Source organism: Salmo salar, chromosome ssa12 (genome assembly GCF_905237065.1).
Source record: "Salmo salar chromosome ssa12, Ssal_v3.1, whole genome shotgun sequence".
In the NCBI taxonomy this organism is placed as follows: Eukaryota; Metazoa; Chordata; class Actinopteri; order Salmoniformes; family Salmonidae; genus Salmo; species Salmo salar.
The window spans coordinates 49,080,457-49,087,985 of record NC_059453.1 but is presented as its reverse complement, the minus strand read 5'-3'; positions in this window follow the sequence as shown (position 1 = coordinate 49,087,985).

Below are 7,529 nucleotides of genomic sequence, written 5' to 3'. Positions count from 1 at the left end.
GTGTTTATTTTGGGTTTTCCTTCTTTCCATGTAATAAAGAAGATGAGTTTACACATACCTGCGGCATTTTGGTCCTCCTTAACCGACGACAACCATGACACTTATGTAAATGTTATATTTCAGTTATGTCTTTTTTATAAATTTGCAAAAATTCTAACAACCTGTTTTTACTTTGTCATTATGGGGTATTGTGTGTAGATTGATGAGGGGAAAAAAACAATTTAATACATTTTAGAATTAGGCTGTAACGTAACAAAATGCGGAAAAGTCAAGGGCTCTGAATACTTTCAAGTAGAATTCTGAGTATGTGTAAATATACTTGGCAAATAAAGTAGTTTCTGATTATACATTATTTGCATGCAAAGCTTTGAAATGTAGGACTTTTATATTTTTGCATATAAACCTTTCATCTGTGATTTTACAATGAGAAGAGCAACATTACCAAATGTGGCTTGCTATCAGTAATCCTTTGGCAAATACTGAGCATTTTGTTAGGGAGGACAAAAGGTTCACTTCCATCTTCTTGACAAAAATGAAATAGTAAGACATTGGATTATTGGACGAAGCTAGAGATACAAATCATTCCACAAAACTGATTCAAGACATGAGAACGCACATTGGCTCCATGTAAAAACTCCCTGTACCTGGAAACTGGTCCAGTCCATCATGAACGGACAAAGCACTGTGGTAGAATTAATCTTGAACACTTAGCACACAATGGAATTATTTATACAACTAGTCCCTTCACATTGAACAATCCACAGGTATATTACCGTTCAAAAGTTTGGGGTCACTGAGAAATGTCCTTATTTTCCATGAAAATATACATGAAATTAGTTGCAAAATGAATAGGAAATATAGTGAAGACATTGACAAGGTTATAAATAATGATTTTTAATTGAAATAATAATTGTGTCCTTCAAACTTTGCTTTCTTCAAAGAATCCTCCATTTGCATTAATTACAGCCTTGCAGAACTTTGGTATTCTAGTTGTCAATGTGTTGAGGTAATCTGAAGAGATTTCACCCCATGCTTCTTGAAGCACCTCCCACAAATTGGATTGGCTTGATGGGCACTTCTTACGTACCATACGGTCAAGCTGCTCCCACAACAGCTCAATAGGGTTGAGATCCGGTGACTGTGCTGGCCACTCCATTATAGAGAGAATACCAGCTGACTGCTTCTTCCCTAAATAGTTCTTGCATAGTTTGGAGCTGTACTTTGGGTCATTCTCCTGTTGTGGGATGAAATTGGCTCCAATTAAACGCCGTCCACAGAGTATGGCATGGCTATGCAAAATGGAGTGATAGCCTTCCTTCTTCAAGATCCCTTTTACCCTGTACAAATCTCCCACTTTACCACCACCAAAGCACCCCCAGACCATCACATTGCCTCCACAATGCTTGACAGATGGCGTCAAGCACTCCTCCAGCACATTTTCATTTTTTCGGCATCTGACGAATGTTCTTTGTGATCCAAACACCTCAAACTTAGATTAGTCTGTCCTTAACACTTTTTTCCAATCTTCCTCTGCACAGTGTCTGTGTTCTTTTGCCCATCTTAATCTTCTATTTTATTGGCCAGTCTAAGATATGGCTTTTTCTTTGCAACTCTGCCTAGAAGGCCAGCATCCTGGAGTCGCCTCTTCACTGTTGACGTTGAGACTGGTGTTTTGCGGGTACTATTTAATGAAGCTGTCAGTTGAGGACTTGTGAGGCATCTGTTTCTCAAACTAGACACTCTAATGTACTTGTCCTCTTGCTCAGTTGTGCAACGGGGCCTCCCACTCCTCTTTATATTCTGGTTGGAGCCAGTTTGCTCTGTTCTGTGAAGGGAGTAGTACACAGCGTTGTACAAGATCTTCAGTTTCTTGGCAATTTCCGCCTTGGAATAGCCTTAATTTCTCAGAACAAGAATAGACTGACAAGTTTCAGAAGAAAGTTATTTGTTTCTGGCCATTTTGAGCCTGTAATCGAACCCACAAATGCTGATGCTCCAGATACTCAACTTGTCTAAAGAAGGCCAGTTTCCAGCTGTGCTAACATAATTTCAATTAGCCTTTTAAAATGATAAACTTGGATAAGCTAACACAACGTGCCATTGGAACACAGGAGTGTTGGTTGCTGATAATGGGCTTCTGTACCCCTACTGTATGTAGATATTCCATAAAGAATCTTCTGTTTCCATTTACATTATAGTCATTTAGCAGACGCTCTTATCCAGAGCGACTTATAGTAGTGAATGCATACATTTCATACATTTTTTTTTCTGTACTGGTCCCCCGTGGGAATTGAACCCACAACCTTGGTGTTGCAAACACCATGCTCTACCAACTGAGCCACAGCTACAATAGTCATTTACAACATTAACAATGTCTACCCTGTATTTCTGATCAATTTGATGTTATTTTAATGGACAAAAACAAGGACATTTCTAAGTGACCACAAACTTTTGAACGGTAGTTTACATCTTAATGTCTTCCATTGAATGATGATGCCATGAAGAATTGGGGTGCCATTCCGCCATACTGCCAATGTGCATTCTGATTAAAAAACAGGCCCCCGGCCTTGGCTCAGTTATTTCAAGGAGTTTTAACCTCATTGAGAAAAACTAGTAATCCATAATTTTACATACCATGCAAAATGCTAACGTAAATCATATCCAGGGGTAAAATGCAAACAAATGCAATATCTCATTTTGAGCAGGACATCTGGATGTAATGGTCTGGTTCTGATTAGGTTCTGATAGTTGGTTCTTACAAATGAACCTTGTGATAGAAAAATTATGTATTCACCTTATTTGGTGGATATTTAATTTTTATTTACTTAACAAACAGTAAGGTATTTCTGTCCTGCTAATGCTGAGTTTTATTGTGTCAACTCTAGCTTCCTGCAGCTAGTCTGGGTGTCAATGACATGGGTTTTACTAGAAATGGCTTGAAGCTGACAATTGATTGATGTCTTGGTGATAAGAAACCAAACAGCCACATTCCATTCTATGATTAGTGGTGCATGTGAGACATATGTCTCTGTTCTGATTGAGCCAGCATTCCATAGACAAGATATGATGTATGTTTAGCTGGGATAGAGAGGAGTAGAACAAAGGTCTCAGTGGTCCTTAGACATCCTGGCCTGGGAAATTAGGCCGGGGTCAGGGGTTAAGATAATGCCAGGGGCAGATAAAGACAGGATGAGCCCAAAGTGGCTCATGGTGCCCCCCAATCTATCTGGGAAGGGTGGAGCCAGCCATGGTTGAAGCATTTTTAAGTTTGGTATATAAAGACACGGTATTCTCTGTATGATTCAAGCACTCGGTCCGACAGTCAAGACTGTTGAGCTGAGGGTTTCATTATTGCAATAATTAATCAATATTAAATAAAGATGATTGTTTGAAGAAATGACCAAGTCTCTCTCAGTACTGAATTTCCATGACAACCTCCACTTTGCTGTGCACAGAAAAGTTAGCCACAGGGACATTCTAAGCCCGGATTTTTCATTTCATTGTTGACTTTGAAAAAACATTACATGTTATTCATTAATAGATGTTAAATCCCACAAATGGATGTGGATGGATGTGGGGTGCAGGAACTCAGTCCGACTTTTAAGGAACTCAGTCCGGCTTTAAAATTACTCTTGACAGTTGTAATAGTAGAATGCACAAGGTGCAATTTCGAAATTGGGTGGTCCATCATCAGTCCCTCTTGTCATGTTAATAATTGCATACCTTAGAGAGCTATTTATAACTTGTCAGAAATATCCAGATCAACTAGCCCAGCTAACATTTTCTTATTTAGGGTTTTTAGCCCAGAGATGTTGTTGTAATATTTTAGTCACTCAAATATCACATGAATACCTATTAGACATGGCAAAATGTAGAATTGCAAGACAGAAGCTTTAAATCTGCTGAATTCTCTTCACCAACAAGACAGGTGTGAACAGTTTGTGTCATGAACAGCGCTTGTGCCCATAGAAATAGACGTAGCGCAAAAAGTTTGGGAACCTCTGCTTTAGAGCACCACAGTGAACTAGCTCTGCTGAAATGGAACATGTCTCCTACCATCTGAAGGAACCTGAACTGCCTCATATCTGTGTAAAATACCTCACACACATAAACAAAGGCAATATGGTTCCCCCTTATCTAAGATAATTTACTTTCACAGCAGATACTTTGGCATCAGCATTAACTCAAACCAAAACCTTTTGACTAGGGTTCATGGTGCAACCTGGTTTACATGGTCTGTGACAGTAACATCACTCCACTGAAAACTGCACAAGAGTAGTTATTGAGAAAGACGTTTTCAAAGGGATAAGTAGTCTAAAAAATATGTGTAATGGTTTATGGTTAGAGTTTTTCCTGGCCCTATAAGCTTAGCAGGGAAAGCTCAGGTCCTAGTACAGTCAGCAGGGGATAGGCTGGTGTAACACTGACCTCTACTGTTTAAAGAAGGAAGTGTAAGTAAGCAGGCTGAAGAGCACCCGGTAGTTGTAGTTCATTGTTAATACTGTGTGCGGCAGTAATGCACTGTATCTCAATCTGTATTGATAAGTACGGTGTGAGAAGAATGATAAAGGCTGTGTGTAAAACGTCCTATTCCTTTGTTGTATCCCCAGACCAACTAAAGGGGCCAATTTTATTTTTTATTTAATTTTATTAAAAAGACCATAATTGTTTTGTGTATCCTAAAATATTTCCCAGTGGCAGTATAGCCTTGTGTATGTTGCATCCCTGCTCTCCTTTAAAATGTTCAGAGAGTATGTAACTGTAGATACATACTCTCCTTCACCCACTTTGCTCTAATTGTACAGTGCCTTGCAAAAGTATTCATCCCCCTTGGCGTTTTTCCTATTTCATTGCATTACAACCTGTAATTTAAATTGAATTTTATTTAGATTTCATGTAATGGACATACACAAACAATCCAAATTGGTGTAGTGAAATGAAAAAAAGAACTTGTTTCAAAAAAGAAATAGAAACAGAAAACTTCAGCATGCTTAACTATTCACCCCCCCAAAGTCATTACTTTGTAGAGCCAACTTTTGCAGCAATTACAGCTGCAAGTATCTTGGGGTATATCTCTATAAGCTTGGCACATCTAGCCACTGGGATTTTTGCCAATTCTTCAAGGCAAAACTGCTCCAGCTCCTTCAAGTTGGATGGGTTCCGCTGGTGTACAGCAATCTTTAAGTCATACCACAGATTCTCAATTTGATTGAGGTCTGGGCTTTGTCTAGGCCAAGACATTTCAATGTTTCCTCTTAAACCACTCGAGTGTTGCTTTAACAGTATGCTTAGGGACATTGTTCTGCTGGAAGGTGAACCTCCATCCCAGTCTCAAATCTCTGGAAGACTGAAACAGGTTTCTTTCAAGAATTTCCCTGTATTTAGTGCCATCCATCATTCTCTCAATTCTGACCAGTTTCCCAGTCCCTGCCGATGAAAAACATCCCAAAAGCATGATGCTGCCACCACAATGCTTCACTGTGGGGATGGTGTTCTTGGGGTGATGAGAGGTGTTGGGTTTGCGCTAGCGTTTTCCTTGATGGCCAAAAAGCTCACTTTTAGTCTCCTCTGACCAGAGTACAGTCTTCCATACATTTGGGGAGTCTCCCACATGCCTTTTGGCAAACACCAAACATGTTTGCTTATTTTTTTCTTTAACCCTTTCACACGTACCATCACATGGGTGTGATCACTCTACAGTGGACCCTGAAGCGTACGATCACACCTGTGTGATTAGAACGTTTATTTAGAATGGACAGTTTCGAATGACGTAACATTCAACATTTGAGCTGGCCACACTTTTTTCAGAAACTATTTACACAAACACAGTCCTTACAAAATTATGTCCAGAATGTGAGCAGTTTACTTTTGGATGCAATGTTCAGACATTCACAGAAGTATCTACAGCATAACTCAATCATCCAAACCGGAAAAATGTAGGCTACATTTGTCCTAGCGCTAATTGAGGAAAGATTGACGTAACACAAGCGGTCAAATTTTATAACTATCAGCTGACAAACTACAATATGAATTAGCTAATAGCAATAACTGCTTATAATTAATCACATCATGGGTGAGCTCACCATTGATCTAAATAATTGAGTAAAACACTTCCTAGAAATCGAAAGTAATCCAACGATTAGTTTCAGCGCGCTGCCATGCTTTTTTTCCTCACAGAAACCAAAGATAAGAGAAGACAAGATGAGTTTGCTCTGTTTATAGTATACATGTTGAAGGGGTGTGTTGTCTACCATTGTTCACATCCCACCATTCACTTCCTGAAGTTCTCAAAAAATGAGTGAACCCTTACTCACCTCATTTCGTTATAGCATCTTTGGTCCGACAGACAATTACGTGAAACCCAGAATGCATTGTATGTCAACAAACATGGCTCCACACATAGCTGGATTTAGCTTAGCTCATCATAATCTGTACAAACTTCAAAAAATTGGAATGCATGGTTTATTACAGGTACTTGAAAAATGTGAATAAAACAGTAAATATCAATAATTACCACACAAAACATTTTATGATAGTGATTTATTGATACAAATGGCACATGCAGGCAGTCAATCACGTAACCTCTCACTCCCACTCTGAGCCATTCAGTGTTGTTGTGTATACATGTAGCTAGTGAGCTAAGCTGTAGCATTAGCAATGTCTTTCAAAAGGAGACAACTCACAAAAGCGGAAATTCTGGAGATATTTTACAATTCTGACAATGAGTCTGAAAGTCAGGAATCAGATTCTGACAGTGACAGTGAGGAGCTGCCCCCCAGCCATTGAGGACCCGGAATATGAGGACCCCTTGTCCACTGACAAAGTCACAGTTCCCTTTGAAGATGGTGGTGGAGGCAGACCGACAGTGGATGTAGCACAGGAGTTCTGTGGTAGCGGGAAGGCTGACAGCCATTTCACCCCTCCTGCCCTGCTGTTTGCTTTGATGAGTCCGAGTCTGGAGTGCAACGCCCCTTGCCATTTCCATCTGAGACAGAGTGCTTCAAGTTGTTTCTGACAGAGGAGCTGGTGGGAGACATTGCAGAGACTAATCGCTATGCCTTGGAGCTACAGGAGAGGAGAGCCAGGAGTGGGGTGGGGGGGACAACCACAATTAGTGAAATGTGTACCTTCCTGGTGACAGTCCTTCTCATGGGGATAGTGAAGAACTCCCTAAGAGAATACTGGAGCACAGATCCTATGTTTGCAACTCCCTTAGTTCTGCTGCTATGACTTCTGACGCAATTAGCATTGTTTTGCAGAGGTAATAGAAGAATGTAGCTAGCTACATAAGCACGGTTGAATATAACACCATAAAGGTTATGACATGAGTACCGTTACCTCATGTGTCCGCAGTTATAAGGAATATACACAAATATTATGCTCCATACACAGTGAGCTACAGTAGAAACGGTATAACACGACATACAGAAACTATTATCACATAATAAGGCACTTACTTTGATAGAAACGCAGTCTGGATTTGAACCTAGGTGTCTGTAGTGATGCCTCTAGCACTGAGACACTGTGCC